This window comes from Paroedura picta, chromosome 7 (assembly GCF_049243985.1).
Source record: "Paroedura picta isolate Pp20150507F chromosome 7, Ppicta_v3.0, whole genome shotgun sequence".
NCBI classification, from domain to species: domain Eukaryota; kingdom Metazoa; phylum Chordata; class Lepidosauria; order Squamata; family Gekkonidae; genus Paroedura; species Paroedura picta.
Window position 1 is genome coordinate 51,920,430 of NC_135375.1, and position 17,065 is coordinate 51,937,494.

Sequence of the window (17,065 nt, forward strand, 5' to 3'; positions counted from 1 at the left end):
CAGATGAAACTGGTTTTTTTTTGTCTCCTGTTTCATCTGCACAACAACCCTGTGCAGTAGACCTTAAGTCTTTCAATTCAACAACAACATCCTGTGTGGGAGGCCTTAAATGTTTCTTCTCTACCACAACTCTGTCCAAAGTAGCCCTTTCTGCCTGGGGAGCTAATTTTTATACTCTGCCGGTGAGCTGTAATTCCAGGAGCTCTCCAGCCTCTACCTGGACTTTAGCTACCCCAGGATTGGAAATATTCCTGGAGGTCTGGAGGTGGGGACTTCAAAATCGTACAATGCCTCAGAGTCCAGCGTTCAAAGGAGCCATTTTTGCCTGCAGTTGGGAGGGAGTGGTGCAGGTGTGTCACTCCTGGGCTATGGGCTATGGCCAGCCCTTACTAGCAACTGTTTGTATTCTGGGGCGCAGACAGGCAGACCAGCATCAGTCCTGTGAGTCTGGAAAGTGCAAGAAGATCTAAATAAATACTTACAGCCTGAAAGTGTAAATAGTGAAAGGGAGAGGGAGAGGGAGAGGGAGAGGAAAAGAAGATGATTGGAAAATGCTTTGAGACACCTTAGGCCTGCTGGGTCACTGCGGCCCAATCCCAGTTCTCTCAGACCTCTCACAGCCTCATATACCTCACAGGTTGACTATTGTGGGGAGATGAATGGAAAAGGTGTTTGTAAACCGCTTTGAGACTCCTTTGGGTAGAAAACAACAGGGTACAAAAATCCGTTCTTCTTCTAAGGAGCAACCATAAAAGAAGCATGTGGGCACATAACATTTTATCAACAGTGAAAAAATGGAGAAGAAGGAACAGGGTGGACACCTGTGTACTGTGACTACCCTATGTGTATTAGGGCAGAGGGGCATTTCAGTGTCTGTTGCCTAATTCCCACCAGAAGGGAAATGACGCAGCACTGAGGGGAATTGGTTGCCATGTAATCTTCCCCTAAGCAGAGTCTCCAGTCTGATTTTCCCTTCACATATCTGAAGACATGGCTCTGGAAAACTCATCTGTAACCACTATGCCACAATTTCCAAAGGTCAGTCTTCTCCCACACTCAACAAACATTCCAAACCACAAGTTCTTGACACCCATATCTCCACACCCATGCCCTCATTTGCCACTACGCCACCACAACCTCCCACACAACACACACACATTCAACCCCATGCCCTTACAGACTGGACAACTCCTCCCCTTCCTCTTCCCACTGCCAAGCTCTAGCGCCCGTTGTATTCTTGGATACAATGGGCTTTGCCCCTAGTCAGTAGATAAAAGGCTGATCACACAGGTAGGAGCAAGTACTGTGTCAACATGAATTTGGTTCTACGTTCACCCGTTTCCTTTAAAAGCAACTCTGCTGAAAGGAGGCCCTGATTGATTTTTCACTTCTCTACAGCACGTACAGCATTCCTGTATGCAAACAAGCTGACTCATTGCATTCAGCAAAGGAGAGCTCTCATATGTGTAGCAGACAGGGAGTGAAATCAATACCCCTTACTTAACTTAGCCCAAGTGCTGAGTGGATCTAAGTCATTAATAGCATGGGGGGGGGGAGCAGCCTCCGCTAGCACACAGACAGAGCCTTTTTATTTTTATTTGTTGTGGAGAACAACACGAAGACTGATGAGTAAGTGTGCTTAAGGGAAGATGTGGAAATATTTCAAAGGACTCTGAAAATTCCTGGAGGTCAAATAAACAAGATTTGAACGAAAGAGACTCATATTGCTTCCTCAAGGCTATTCATCCCATAGCTATAAACTGCAGCCTACTGCTGCACAAGCTAACAACATTCAGTGAAGAAATTGGCCAGAAAGTCAGATATTGAAATAGGATCACTGTCCATACTGTCTATATAATTGCCAGAAAGGTGGTCTATGTCATTGGGGGGAGGGGGGAACCAACCACGTACACATTGAAAAAGTGTATATGCATGACACACCACAGCCTATGAATTCTTACGACATCCTATACAGAGGTTTCTTTCCATGTCAGAATTTTATTAGATGAGCACTTGTCAGTAATGTATCATTGTCTACAATTTTCCACTGTGCCATTGCCAACTCCATGAAAATTGTCTTTTTCTAACAGTATGCATGGAGGGGGAATGAAGAAAGAAACCTCCATTCTTGAATGTATAACTGTTTTCTGATCTATGGATATGAATTTATCCTGTCTGTCAGCAGAGAGAGAAATTCCCAATGTGATGGTAGGCAGTCATGGGTTGTGGTTAAAGAAGAGGGAGAAAGAGACAGGAAGCAGTGACCGGTCCCCAACAGTGCCAGGAGCTCTAATGCACTGAACTCTCTCTGCATATCCCATACGTTGTATGACTTTGCAGGACATTCCACCAATCCAAAAACCACGACAAGATATTCCTGCTTGCACCTAGTTGTGGGGGAGGGGGAGGGGGGGAACAAATAGCTTTAAAGCAGGAATAAGAATCTTGACTGGGGGGATAGACTTCTGTGCTGCCGCTGCCAGCTTCTCCCCTCCCTACTTTCTAAACTTCATTAGATGCATGTTCAGTCTAGGATCTGAGGGATGGCACAGCACTGCTGTCATTCAGCCTGAAGTCTTTGTGTGCCAATAATGCTCTTCAGTCTCCAGGAGGACTCATGAGGACTTGGAACCCTGGGCGGGGGAATGAAAAAACAAACCTGTAAGCGTGAACTGATCACATTGATAGTGCATATCAGAACTGCCCCTATTGGAATTGGCCATGAAAACCTAAAAGGTGACTGCAGCCTGGAAAACACCTGAGAGAAAGCAATCAGTTCTTCATAAGAATGTGATCCATTTGTTTGGAAGTTTAGGAATGAAATCTTGAATAAAGGCTGGGTATTTAAAATCCTTTAGTATATTCCAGTGGAAAGATTTTATAGCATATTTAATTAACCTTAATAGCAAAAATTGTAGTACTAGAATTACACAAATGGATTAACAGTTAAATATAGCAGTTAATTATATTATCTTTTACAGAGAAGCTAAAATTCTATCAAGCATTAATTTCACTCTTAGCTCTCCTTTCTGTGTTAATCTTCCCTCCGTAATGTAAAATAGCTATAGATACACAAAAGCCAGTCTATACACTTTAACATAATCAGTGATTATATGATAAATTATATGGCAAACATATGCTGTGAGATATATCGATTAATATTGTTACTACAAGCTTAATAGTTTATTTGTTGATTGTGTGTAATACTATAATACTAAAGTACAACACTCTATTTCAATATAAAGTAATATAAAATGAATATCTTTATTTCTATTGTCAGTGTCTCTCCTCCATCTGCTTTGCTTGGGGTTAGAGATGAACATTTTGTAAAGTACATGCTACTACTAAAATATTATCACCTCTCTCATATCTCATTCCTATGTTTCCTTCTCTTAAGTTTAACTTCTGAATCTGTTTCTGCAAATAAATAAAATTGTAACCTCATAAACCTGTGTCTATTTCTGAAGTAGAAATAGGTACATCAGGGGTCAAGACAGACTTGCTGAATTATAACTTGACTGTTGAGAGTATCTAACAGGAAGATTACTGTGGGTTAGGGTTGACCCAGGTCCCCCCATCCACTGGCTAGAGATGGATAGGGTAGGCTTTCCTGATCCAGGTTGAAAATCGCCGAGAGATTTGGGGGTGGACCCTTGGAAGGTCAGGGACCTCAATGGGGTATAATACCTTAGAGTCCATCCTCCAAACCATGCATTTTCCCCAGGGGAAGTGATTTCTGCAGTCTGGAGCTTAGTTGTAATTCCAGGCGATCCCCTGGTCCCCTGGAGGCTGGCATCTCTACTCTGGGTTAAAGTCATAACCATGAACATCACCACAATGTAGTAGCATCTTTGGGCAAGAGTCCTTCCCATTGTTCAGGGATGTGGTTTCCCCCTTCCCACCTCCAACTTCAGCAGGAGTCTGGTTGAATTGGGGCCAGTCCTGGGGTCCCAACAATGGAGAGGACTTCCCCCTTCCTGAAATCTATCATAAGAAATGTGTATTAAAAAGTAGAAATTCTAAATGTTATTTTTAGGGTCTTCTGAGAGAACCTAACACAGCACGTACGTATAACCTTGTACCTGATTACATTTATTTGCCTACATTTTCTGTCTTCTTATTGAAGATATAGCAGGACACATTCTTCAATATACAGGTGAAGGTGAAGGTGAAGGTGAAGGCAATAATATGCCAGGGCTGCCTATGAAATTATCGAAGTTGCTCATGCCAGACAATCCCTTGAGCATTCATAGGGCCAGGTCCTTTAGTGCCTTCAAACACAGCCTCTTATCTAAGCATTTTGTTTTTGCAGCATTGTGAAAACTGCCCCTGCAGTTGTTCTGAATATTGAATTGTAGGATCAAAGCATATTAGCAGCTAGGAAAGTCTACTTCTTGCTTAAGAAGTGGGATATAAATTAAGCTATTTTACATAGTGAAACCAGGACAAGATCATCCAGATGTAGTACACTCTGTTTTTAAAGTGACCAATTAAACTAACAAGTTCTGTTTATACAGCTTCTCCAAATGCTCAACATTGTCCAAGTGCCGCATAAACATAACCTACTAAGAACTACTTGGGGCTGTTGTGTCCCATAGCAACAGATGCTCTTTAAATAGAAAAATGGTTTCCAGGAGCCAAGACTTTTATTCAGCTGTAACTATTTGATGTTTGCTGGGGATATCCTATGGACTAGTCACAATGCTGTGCCTGCAATGAGTCAAAATGGAGTTCACAACCAAGAAGACATCATCATCAGTCCTCTCTGAGGCGTCTTGGACAATGAGAATAGCAAAGACTGGGGGCTTGTTTTGTTGCAGTAGGAGTAGTTTCATAGGCATAAATCCTGCCTTACCATTAAACCAAAGCATGTTTGCAGGTTTACATGCTACTTTCAGCATTTTGGGGTTCATGTGTTTGTGGAGAGTGGAGTGGCCCTGCAAATGTGTGTGTCTGACTATGTGTCTGACTAGCTTGCTGGTACTGCCCATCTAGTCCAGGGGTGGCCAAACTGTGGCTCATGGACTCCAGTTACCATGAGCATGGTACTGGCAGGCGCTCGTGGTAATTGGAGTCCATGGATGTCTGGAGTGCCACAGCTTGGCCACTCTTGATTTAGTTTATGAATCTAAATACATTCTAGTGGGTTGTAGCACAGAAATAACGGTTTTGTTAGTTCTCATAAGTGGGTCATAGTACAGTCCTAAGCACAGTCCCACCTTTCTGAGCTTGTCGGCTTAGAATGGTCTAATTCTGCTCAGGACTGCACAGTCAGTGACCTCCCTGGCATATTTTGAAATCTGCATGTCAAATAAGAAGAAGAGGTCCCAAAGCCTTCTGTTCAGAGATGTAGGCTTTGTCCAGATGGCATCTTCTTCCAGCAGAAGTAGCACTAAATAACAGGAAGTGAGGGGAAAATGTACCTCATAGAAGAAATAGAAACTACTACAAAGGTTTCGTGCTACCATTGCTGCTTTTCTGCTGTGATTCCTCAGCCATCTGTGGTGATTCTACTAACCAACAACTGTAGAATGTGGGAGAAAAGGCAGTTTCTGGCCTGAGTTGCTCCAGACAAGTGCCTTCAAGAGTATATAAGTTACTGAAAGGATGGACAGAGACTATGGCACTGAGACTCATTTTTGCTTCCCTCCCTCATGCTTTTGAGAAGCCACGTAGACACATTTTATAGTCACACTATGAATTACATGAGAACCATTTGGGAACACCCAAATCTTGTCTCATGGAAGAGTTCCATGCCCTGAGGGAAAATGCCATATGACATAGCTGTGTGGGTGCCATACTGATCTGATAATCTGTTCTTTTAGCATTAATGGTAGTCCTCTCCCTTCCTTTTCTATGTCAATTTGTAGAAATGTGGGAGTGGTGTGGCATTATAGGCAAACTAGTAATATAGCCCACTGTATGAGTAATACAGCGGGCGCTAGGAATGAACCTTAGTGAGTGTCCCCCGGCGGCGGTCCTGTGTGTCGGCTCTCTGGTGCGGTGGCTCTTTGAGGGGGTGCCCTGATGCGGTGAGAGGCGCTTTGCGCCTCTCGCCGCGTCAGGCCAGGAGAAACTGCGAGTCGCGTTGTGCGCGGCTCGCAGTTGCTGGGGCTGGGAATCAGAGGCACCAATCGGCAGGCGCTTTGCGCCTGCCGATTGGTCCCTCCGATTGTCTGTCCAGAGGAAGGGTCCAATCCAGGCCCATCCTCATCACGGACACATCCCGCCCCACAAGTCCTTAATGAATTATTTAGTCCGCGGCGCCCGCAGCGCCGCGGGCAGTGTTTAGATGAACCTGAGTTACAATTGATTGGGAACGCAGAGGTTGGTAAGGGACATTAATCAGCTTAGGGTGGACAGTATTATTCTGTCCTTTCATAAATATGTGATAACCCTGAAAGTAGCCTTGCTCCTGAGAAACAGGAGCATGCTGGGGGCAAGAATGCCTTTATCAATTATATCTAATTGGAAAGCTTTAGTCAATGCCACCAAACCGGCCACATGGATCCATTCTTCTGCATGACTACTGTAATATAATGTAGTGTGGATATAAAAGGTAAGTCGGAAACTGCAGCTGGTCCAGAATGCAGCAGCCCACCTCCATGCGGAGAAGGGGAATGATATGCACACATCACAGTTTTCCAGTTGCAAATGTGAGATGCTGATTTTAGTCTCAAAAGTCTTTACAACTTGGATTCCACATATTTGAAGGACTACGTTTCCCAGCACATGCCTGTACACTGACTGAGGTCAGCACAGGATCAGATTTTAGCAACTCCCTACTTTTGAAAGTTATGTTTGGCTTCTGTAAGAGACACATAGCTCTCTGTAACAGCTCCCACCTTATAGAATGGGTTGTTAAAGGAGGTGTGAAAAGCAACTTCCCTCACAAGACTTCAGCACTATTCCTATGGCCTTTGAGAGCTGAAAAGGGTTGGAGTTGGGTCAACCTACAATAAAAACTGGATCGCTGCATAGATGCATCATTGCAATATATGCACGACGACACATGCATGCATGAACTGACAAAATACCACACTCACAGGAAAAACATACAATATAGACTTAAGATTTTTAAACCTGTGGATATATGACATTAGAACATAAGAAGAGCCCTCTACTCCAGCATCCTGTCACACACAGTGACTAACCAGTTCCTCTGGATGGCCAACAATAGGGCATAGTGGCTGAGGCCATCCCCTCATGTTGCCTCCTGGCTCTGGGATTCAGAAGCTTAGAATGTAGAGGTTCCCCTCAGTCTCCATAGCTAGTAGTCACTGATAGACGTATTCTCCATGAATCTGTTTACCTTTGGGCCATCACTATACCCTCTGGCAGTGAGGGTATATTTTAATAATTCTCTGTGTAAAGAAGTGTTTACTTTTTTCTATCCTGCAGTAGGGGTACTTGTATGCACTGACAGGCACGTAAATATTGGACATAGAACATCATGGAGATCCCTTCCAACTCTGCGATTCTATGATCAAAAATGTATTGTGAACACCCAGCTTTAGTAAAAATTGAGGAGGAATTATTTTTGCTCATACAGTTAGCAATAATAATGTTTGACAAACCTTTAATGTTAAATATTTGATTTAAAAAAACTCTAGTGATTCTCGTACTGTGAAAAGGAGCAAAATATTTCAAATGATTAAGCACTCTAAAATTTATAATCAATTTGTTATGAGCTGGTGATCTAAAGTTCAATCCCAAGTATTGGTCATTTGGTCTGCTTTTAGTGAAGCTCCTCTTTAGAAAGAAGCTCCTCTTTATCTGTTTAGTGATTCGTATCCATACGCACTTGTCATAATTGCATGCTAATTTTCTTTTAACACCCACAGGTACAATGGCTTCCTTGCTACCTTTTATTTTATGCTTGATTTTTTCTCTTTCTCACATCAAAGCTCAGGCAGATTCCAGAGCCTTTCTAAGCTATGAAAAATTGGTCTCAACAGAGGATTCCAGGGCAACTTTGTGACTGTCCTCAATTTTTATTCACAGAAATTTAATTTCACCTTTCTGCTTTACTAAGCTAATCAGTCTGCGGATAAAAAGTAAAGCAGCAGAGAGACAGGCAAAGAAGGATAAACTCATTCCTTGCCTTGTGCAAATGTTAAGGCAGTTTCACATCCATCACTAAAAGCACCTCAGAGCCTCTCTTATCCTCTTTGTGTGCAAATGACAGAAAGTGGGAGAGATTTTTTGTAAACTGAACGCATGTTTTAGCCAAGCCAAGGTAGGTATTATTTAAGAAGGGTAATTTCCCTGTTGGAGAGCAATCTGTTCACCTGGAATGTAAGTTTCACATGAAGGAGAGCATCTTGGCACCATCACAGGTGTAATTAGAATATATTGTTTGCTTATTTAAGTAGTGCTAGTTGCCCCCCTCCTGTGACAGGCTCCCTTGGAATAAATGGGATATCTTACAGGTAATTCCTTCAGACATGGAAGCAGTAACGGAATTGAGAGGGGTATTTTAATTGTATTTTATTGCTTTTAACTAGTTGTGTTATTCTATTGTTGTTATTGTTTTAATTGCTATGTTTTAATCATTATGTTAACTGCTGTGAGACAGCTGGGCAGGGCTGTCATAGGCATCTTCTAAATAATAAATAAAATGAAATGAACAGTTGGCTGTAAGGAACAGAATGCCGTTCAGACAGATTCTACTGCCACAAAGTGATTGCTCCTTCTTACAGAAGTGATCAAGTCCTCCTGATATGATTACAAAGGCAGCACAGGGGGACAAGCCACAAGCAAAGTGGGGATTTTTACATACTCTGGGACTTCCCAGTTGTGTAGGAAAATATGAATATAAATTAAGAAAAGTGTATGGGGAGGGTGAGCCGAAAAGAACTGAATATGCTCCAGGAGGCACGGAATATTGATAACCGCTACAAGTTCAATTAAAGGTAAAAGAGGAAGGGGAAATCTGCCCGCTCAAACCTCTGGTAGAGAATCCTAAAGGGGGAGTTTGAGGGTGGGTTTTTCAACCATCCATGTTTTTCCAGGTCTCCAGCTTCTAATAATGTCACTGTGATACCTTTCACATCTCAAAAGTTCCACTTGATTATGAATTAACCACACATTTTGAAGCCCCACCTAAAAATGTGATAACATGGAAGTCTGGCTATGCCACTGGGCTGGGCTGGGCTGTCTTTCTCAGACTTGGTACTCAGTGGGTCAGGTCTGTGGAGCTCAAAGTGCTACCACTTGTAGGAGTGGTGAAACCCAGTCTCTGTCAAAGTATCCAAGTTGGCATTCTTTTGATGGAAGCTCTCTGGCATGAATGAAAAGGCCTGTTTTTTTCCCATATGGTCTTATGTGGACTAAATCAGTGCTTCAAGCAGGATGATGTACACAACAGCCCTACCCTGGCCCAGAGAAGGAAGAGTCTTAGAGTCACAGCAGGTGCCAGAGTCCAGATCTGTACAAACCAGCCAGAATACACCTGAACACACCCGAAGCTGCCTCATACTGAATAGGGTCATTCGGTTCATCATGGGCAGAATACTCAGACTGACAACAACTCTCCTGGATATCAGGTTCCCATCACCTACTACTTGGAGGTTCCAGGGTGCATTCTGCATGCTGAGTAGAAAGGACCCAGCTTGGTGTAGTGGTTAGGAGTGATGGTTTCTAATCTGGAAAGCCAGGTTTGATTCCCTGCTTCTCCACGTGCAGCCAGCTTGGTGACCTTGGGCTAGTCATAGTCCTGTTAGAGCTGTTCTCACAGAGCAATTTTGTCAGAGTTCTCTCAGCCCCACCTACCTATCTGTTGTGGGAAGAGGAAGGGAAAGTGATTGTAAGCTGCTTTGAGACTCCTTCGTTAGTGAAAAGTGGGGTATAAAAACCAACTCCTCCTCCTCCTTCCTTTTTCAGTATTCATTCTTTTGATTGTGTGTTAAAGGCAATGCATATCTTTCCCATTACCACAGATTTAAATGTTAGTCTTAACTAGGTCAGTGGGCCTGCTAGCTCAGGAGCACTGTGAACAGTGGCTTTGTAAGCATGCTAAGGATTCTGCTGGAGACCCTTTCTCAGGATTCTGTGTCAGGAGTGCTATAATATAAAGCTCATAACATAGAGAGGCTCAAATACTCTATTTGAGTACTGATTTTCATTTATATAAGCTGAAGTGGGAAAGGCTCCAGATCTCATACATTCTGTACTTTCCTAAACCTACAGCTTTTCTAGCTAGGTGCTTTCTTGTTCACAGGGTGGGGGACAAATTAGCCTGTTTCTGTCAGAGTCGTGACTGAAAGGAAATGCTTTCAGTTCTTTCTTTTTTATCTAAGAAGATAATTTAGCAAATTTCCCAGAGTGAGAAATTCCCAGAGTGAGATTCAGTGAGACTGAATCGTGCATCATTAAGGGGAGCAGGAAAGGTCATTCTTTAACATTCAGCAGCACAGCAATCTACTGAGAGCAATTCTTGAACTTGCTTGCTGGAGACAAAAGTTTTCAGAAAGATGGATATGAGGAAAAGAGCAAAGCAAATGAGGAAAATACCTGCTCTGTGAAGTTACAGGTGTTCAAGCAGCCCACAGAGAAACAGGCAACTAGATTTCAACATACAAACATCTTTGCCGTCACTCGCATCAAACCGGCAGGAGTGAGGAAAAATTACAGGGGTGGGAAAAATGAGTCAGGTGAAGGTGGGCATGTACATCAAGTGCTACTAAGGATCAGTGCTCACAGGCAGGATATCTAGTTTCCATTAGTGGGATCTGTTCCAAGATTCAAATCAACATTAGGAAAGCTACATGGAGAGCCCAAGAAACTCTCCACCCCCCATTGATAAGCTTTGAAGCACAGCCATGGCAGTAATACCTGGGAGCCACTGCCAGCCTGAAGCAGCTCCTGGGAGGTACCATGTGGCTCCTGAAGACTGAGTGTGTTGTGGCTGAGGCCACAGCCGCTCCTGACATGTGCTGCCATCTACAGCCACATTCCAACCAGCTCCCCCACCTGCTGGTTCTGCAGCTGAGCCCAGAACACCTCCTCACATCCACCTCTAAGTTCCAACACTGTGGCCAAGCCCAGAAGAGCTCCTGTGATGCGCTGCTGCAGCCAGCTGTAAAAAAAAGTCACCACTGCAAAAGAAAAGTTTTAAAATCTGGGAGGAACTTTAAACATTTAAGATTGTTATGCAAAACTGGGGAGTTCCCCAAGTATGCAGAAATATCTTTTTAGCCACCATGTGGCTCCAATACACAGATTTAGCTATCCATAGCTGCAGGCCATGGGTCGGTATTAAAATGTAAGATTCCATGGACATAATGAAAACATTATGAAACTCAAATACTTTGGCCACCTCATGAGAAGGAAGGACTCCCTGGAGAAGAGCCTCATGCTGGGAGCGATTGAGGGCAAAAGAAGAAGGGGACGACAGAGAATGAGGTGGCTGGATGGAGTCACTGAAGCAGTCGATATGAACTTAAATGGACTCCGGGGAATGGTAGAGTACAGGAAGGCTTGGAGGATCATTGTCCATGGGGTCGCGATGCATCGGACACGATTTTGCACCTAACAACAACAATGAAAACAAAATATGGATTGGCAGGGGCTGTTGGTCCCAACCAGGCTACTAGGAAGACTTCTCCTTTCTACAGCTGTAGGGCAGCTGGGGTGGGGCGGCATACAACATGATTCATAGTAAGAAAGTGCTGACTTTGCTCAAACCTTGAGTAGATCCATGGAAGGTTTCTGTTGTAGCATCAAGAACAATATTTTGTCAACATTTGCTGCATGAAAACATTTTCTGCTAACTAAAGCAACAAACATAGCTATCTGTCAACTATTGGGTTAAATTTTAAACAAAAATTGACCTGGAATCACAGAAGCTTTCCTCAGTACAAAAATGATCTGACTCCAAAGGTAAAAAGAGAAAGAAATTTTACTTACAAAAACAGAAGCAGATCTTACATGACATATTAACTTATTGTGAACAGATTGTCTACAAATAGGTGAACTTGCTACAGCTCCAAGCCCAGGTAAGAGGGAGAAGTCCTTTATAAAATGAAACATAAGGCAAGCAACAGCCAAAGAGCTTTAACATCTAACCAATTAAATAGGATTAACTGCCAAAAGATTTCTCTTAACTCTTTCCCTCTCAGATTCTCTTGCATCCAGAGTTACAAAAAAACAAACACAAAAACCCAAATCTCTTGTCTGATTTCACTGCATGAAGGCATTTTCTATTATAAGCATTTTCTGTTGATCAGAGCAACAAACACAGCTATCTGTCAACAACTGCCTAATGTAGGAATCTTTGGGGACATGTCAAAGTAAGCTTAATGCAAACTACATGCTATACAACTGCTATAACCTTTGTCACTTAATATCCAAACTTTTTTTCTTAATTTGGCCAGCAGTAAAATCCTTAAAAATTTTCCAAAATCTTTTCAGTTACCTTAAACAGGGCTCTTCATTCTGTACAGCAACATGTTAAAATATGGAGGGAGTTTTCTGCCATTCTGTGCAAACCACCAACTACCAGCTCCAACTACCACCTGTACAAAATAAGACAGAGAAGCACACATTAAATATGTTCATAGATTAAATATGCTTTCCCCTCTAATAAATCTCCATCTTCCTTGAAATCTGTTAAAGTACAATTTGTTCAAATTAAATATGTAATTATTCCATACAGAATTCTGTCTGCAGAAGGAATTGAGAATTAGAAGTCATAGCAGAATGAAGGGAAGCCAGAGAATACAGACTCTATCTTGCCTCCTCCCAAACATTCTGTTGTCGTATTTTCAATGCCAGAAATTTTAATTATTTGTAACGTTTTAGCATCTGGGTCTCCTAGATTCTAGTCTGATACTCTAACTGCTACACCACACTAGCTTTTGAAGAAGACGGCTGTCAATAATATTGAGGGCAAGTTTACCTAAGGCCCAACCATGAGGGGGAAACAGGTACATATTAGTGGGGTATAGGGCTCCAAGGGTCTATCTTGGGCTTCAAGATCATTATCTCCATATAGTATTTGACATTTAATAAATAAAAGCCTAATTATTGCTTTCAGAGACTGTGTGCAATGGGGTCAAGTTACAAATCTGTCCCAGGTCCAAAGAATGAACCTTGGCCCATGGGTATATCTCCCAAAATAATGGGTCCTCTAACAGAAGATGTTGAGCCAACCTGTAATATTTAGAGTGATTATGTGAACTACTGACAAATGTCAAAGGAATAGTTATGCTAGAGGAAGGGAAGATTATTGTAAGCCACTTTGAGACTCCTTAATGTAGAGGAAGGGGGTGTATAAAAACTAACTCTTCTTCATTGTTGTAACTAGAAAAGCAAAGAGCCATGTGACAGATTTTAAAGATGAATACATTTATTTTTAATAAGCTTTCTTGAAGTTTGGGTTTCTTTCATTATTTTATAAGGACAGGGGCAAAAAATAACAAAGGTGCATGGTCAGTTAGAGAAACACCAAGTTTACATTGTTTTTTTATATAGAGTGGAAGAGAGGTCCCCCCCTTTCCTCAGTCATTTAAACATACCAACAGAAGCAGCTGGATGGTACTAAGCAACAAAAATTCCACTGATGGGGAAAAGCAAGAGAGAAAATTATTGGTTCGAAATTTTTCTAGGATAGAAATCTCATGTTGAAGTCATCCCTATTCACCCTCATAGAACTCCATCTTTGACTTGTCAGTGTTGGAATCAATCAAGTTAACTGGACAAGACTGGTACAACACAGCCCTCAGAATTGCCTCCATACCTTTTCCCACTTACTGCAAAAAAGAAATTCCATCAGTACTGTACCTCAGAGATAGTTACATCATCAAACAAGGTTGTTAGACGAGGCACACAGCATTAAAACTGATCCCATGAGCTTGCCACTAAGCTTTTCTGTGCACTAAATTAGTCACCTCATTTTGAAGTAATGAATTCCTGCCCTCTCATCTCTGACAAACTGTATGAAATTGTCAAGAGAGATAACCACCAGAATCTTCAGCAATGAAATAATTTGTCAATTCTCTGTTTACAGTTCATTGCTCTGTTGGTGGACTCTTCAGTAAATTATATGCAGTACCAAAGTTGAATTGTACAAAAGGAATAGAAAATAAAATGAAGGGATATCACATACAAATCAAACTACAGGGACAAAGAAAAAAATGTATTAGGTGTCCTAAAGAGGCAGGCATGGCACAGTTTTCTGAAGATCGGGTTAACTGGGATTTGGGTATGCGAGAAGTTATGACTGTTCAAGCCAAATCCTCTGCTTGCAAAGAAAAGATCCAAGATCTTTAGCAAATCCAAGGTCTTCAGCAAAGATCCAAGATATTAAGAGTATGTGTGTGTGCGTAGGGGGCATAAATTCTAATTTAGAACAGGGATTGTCATACAGGGCTTTCCAGTTAGGAAATGTTTGTTTTTACACATAGTTTGCAGTCTTCTGACTGCCTAGTCTCAAATAATCCTACTCATGCACTTTGGGATTAAAATTCATTTATTTGTTTTTATTCATTTATGTAATTTCTTGTCTGCCTTTCCCACTGAGATTCAAGGTAAATTACATAATGTAAAATCAGTACAATCAGCAGGATGAGGAGACATCTAATAAACAATTTAACTAGACTAGAGAAGTATGATACAAGCTATAAGTATTAAACATTATGTGCTAAACAATGCAAGAATTGTTATTACCTAATCAGAAATATAACGCAGTAAGAGCAATATAAAAACAGATCATACATATTGGTAGCATAGCCCGCAGTCCCATTCTCACTAACCCTCTTTTTTGGCCAGTGTCCATTGAATGGGCCTTCCTGCAGTCTTTATCTAAAATCCCTCCTGTAAAAGATGCATTCAAGCAGATGAGTAAGCACAGTTTGTCCACAACAGATAGGCAAGTAAACATTTCAATTATGCCACTGTTTATGTTGCTTAATTAATACTTGAAAGACCTCAGCGTAATTCTTCAGCTGCTATATTCTTCAGTGACTCGACAGATGCTGGGAAGAGTGGAGGTGGAACTCAAGTAAAGTGCTTGACTCAGAGGATGACAAGAGCAGCCACAGGCCCAAGAAAATTGTATACAGGACAATGGTACATGTAACAATGTGCAGATTTCCACATCAGATGTTTATTAAATGGTGGGATTCCACCACAATTATGTGTGTGGGGTGGGTGTAATTTGACTTATGATCTAGGAATATATATGAACAAATATAAGTAGGATTAAATCCCTAGAAAAAACAGGAAGTTCTCCTTTATAGATATGCTGTCAGTCTAGGAATTGCATACTGGCTGCTCTCTGGGTCCTACTTTGGTACACACTTATGCCACATTGGGGCAGCTTTCTTGGCAACCTCCCTGGACAGCAGGGACAGCATGATTAGCAATTGGCAGGTGGCATTCCTTGGCTTTTGGGACATATGTCAGAGCCATGTGCTCAATGTAGCAGCTGCAAGCAAGCAAGTACTCTCTGCAGATGAACAGTCTGTTTTAACAGGTGCAGTAGTATATGGCACAAAGAAGTTAGTTGAAATCTGCAGTCTCTCTTGGGCCAGTCGCATGGCGGTTGTTGGAGACATGAGTGATACAGTCTAGATCACATGCAACATGCTGTGAGCCTGCCCTCCATCATCACCTGTCTCTCCACCCCACGACATATTAAACCACCTGGACAAGAGCCATGTGGGGAAGTGCTCATGAAAGTTCATCTTTTTACAGGTCTTAGTGGACATGAAGAATCTGAAGGTAATTTTGCCAAACATTCTGATTGTATGGTCAGATATGATCCAGAGGCAAGTCTGGAAGGACATGATTCATGCAGGCTGCCTGGAAAGGACATGGGCTAACGTGAATGGTGAGGATCTGCATAGGGTCATTATTATGGATGGCATGCATACTTGTACTCCCAAGCATCAAGCATTGTTTTCCACAGTAGTATAGTCTTGATAGAGTCCAACTTTTGGATGAAGGTTGTGACATCTGCTTGAGGGATGTGCAGCAGGGCCTACAGTGACATAAATTGAAGTGGCACATTGTATATCAAATCTGTGACCCTACCTAGATATATTTTTAAAATCATCATAGTTAACAAGGACATTTATTTAACAATCACTCCTTTTCTTGAAAGAGACGAAAATGTCAGCATAAGACTTGCCCTTTAAAAACAGCGTATGTTGCTTCAACTTCTCCATCAGCATTTCCATGATTCCTTCTGCTCTCCCCTCCACTCCCACGTTCTCATTCAACATGCATGTTGAAGATTTCCCCTCTGTGCAGCTGAGCTGGAGCCTTTGAAAGGATGCAGAGGAAATGTCAGAGCATCAGCATAAAAATCAGCCTTCTTGCAACAGCAACAGCATCCTTTCTTGCTGGAAGGTCTGACACTTCCTTGGAACAAATAACCAACGGCATTGTTGATATCTTTGTGCTAGTTTCTCTCTGAAGATTCTTAACTGTCGTCAGTCACAAACAAAACTGCTATCTCTAAAACTTTACACACCCCAATAACACTGTATGTGCCCCAGTCTCGTTAGTTTTGTCCTTGCCACAAGAGTCTGTCATGGGAGACAAAGCCATACCGTAGAAACTGAAGCACAGACGAAAGCACTTCAGCAAACTCTCAAGAACTGCTGCTCTTGCTTGACACGTGGTGGCATCTTTTTCATGGCCCCAGTGGATTAATTGAATTTTTTAATTCTCTTAGGTGAGAAACAATCATCCTAAAAAGCCATATCCTGGTAGTCAAGTTGTTAAGGCAGCTAATTACTTACTGTGATGGATGGGCTAGGTTCAGCACCTCCCTAAGAGCAGCCAATGAAAGCGAACGGAACGCTGAGAAGGCGATTTGAAAAACAGCAGCTGAAAAACAACCATTAGGGGGTTGGTAGTAGAGAGAAGCTGGCATCTTAATGGCTGAAGTGAAAAGTGTTTTCTGACTGAAGGAAACGACAGAAGAGATTCTTGGAACAGGCTGAAATCAGTGCATTTATAACTAAAGATGTAGGTCTAGGCAGGAGTGGTTTAAGAATTTGTGGGGCCCATAGCACCAGAGCCAGTGTAAGGATTCATAGGGCCCTGGCAGAGT

At 42.1% G+C, this 17,065-nt stretch overlaps 1 protein-coding gene across 2 annotated transcripts in view; it reads right to left on the bottom strand.

Annotated features, from left to right (window-relative positions):
• The window catches only part of CCDC112 (coiled-coil domain containing 112), a 52,725-nt gene extending 35,908 nt beyond the window's left edge, over window positions 1-16,817 (bottom strand). Inside the window, exons 1-4 of one of the 2 annotated variants that reach the window (XM_077344326.1) lie at window positions 16,752-16,817; window positions 16,136-16,269; window positions 14,757-14,817; window positions 12,419-12,518 (exon numbers count right to left, since the gene is read on the bottom strand). The gene's annotated coding sequence lies outside the window, so the exon portion shown is untranslated. The remainder of the gene's footprint in view (window positions 1-12,418; window positions 12,519-14,756; window positions 14,818-16,135; window positions 16,270-16,751) is intronic. The other variant, XM_077344328.1, reaches the window with a different exon arrangement.
• Between the last annotated feature and the right edge of the window lie 248 nt (window positions 16,818-17,065).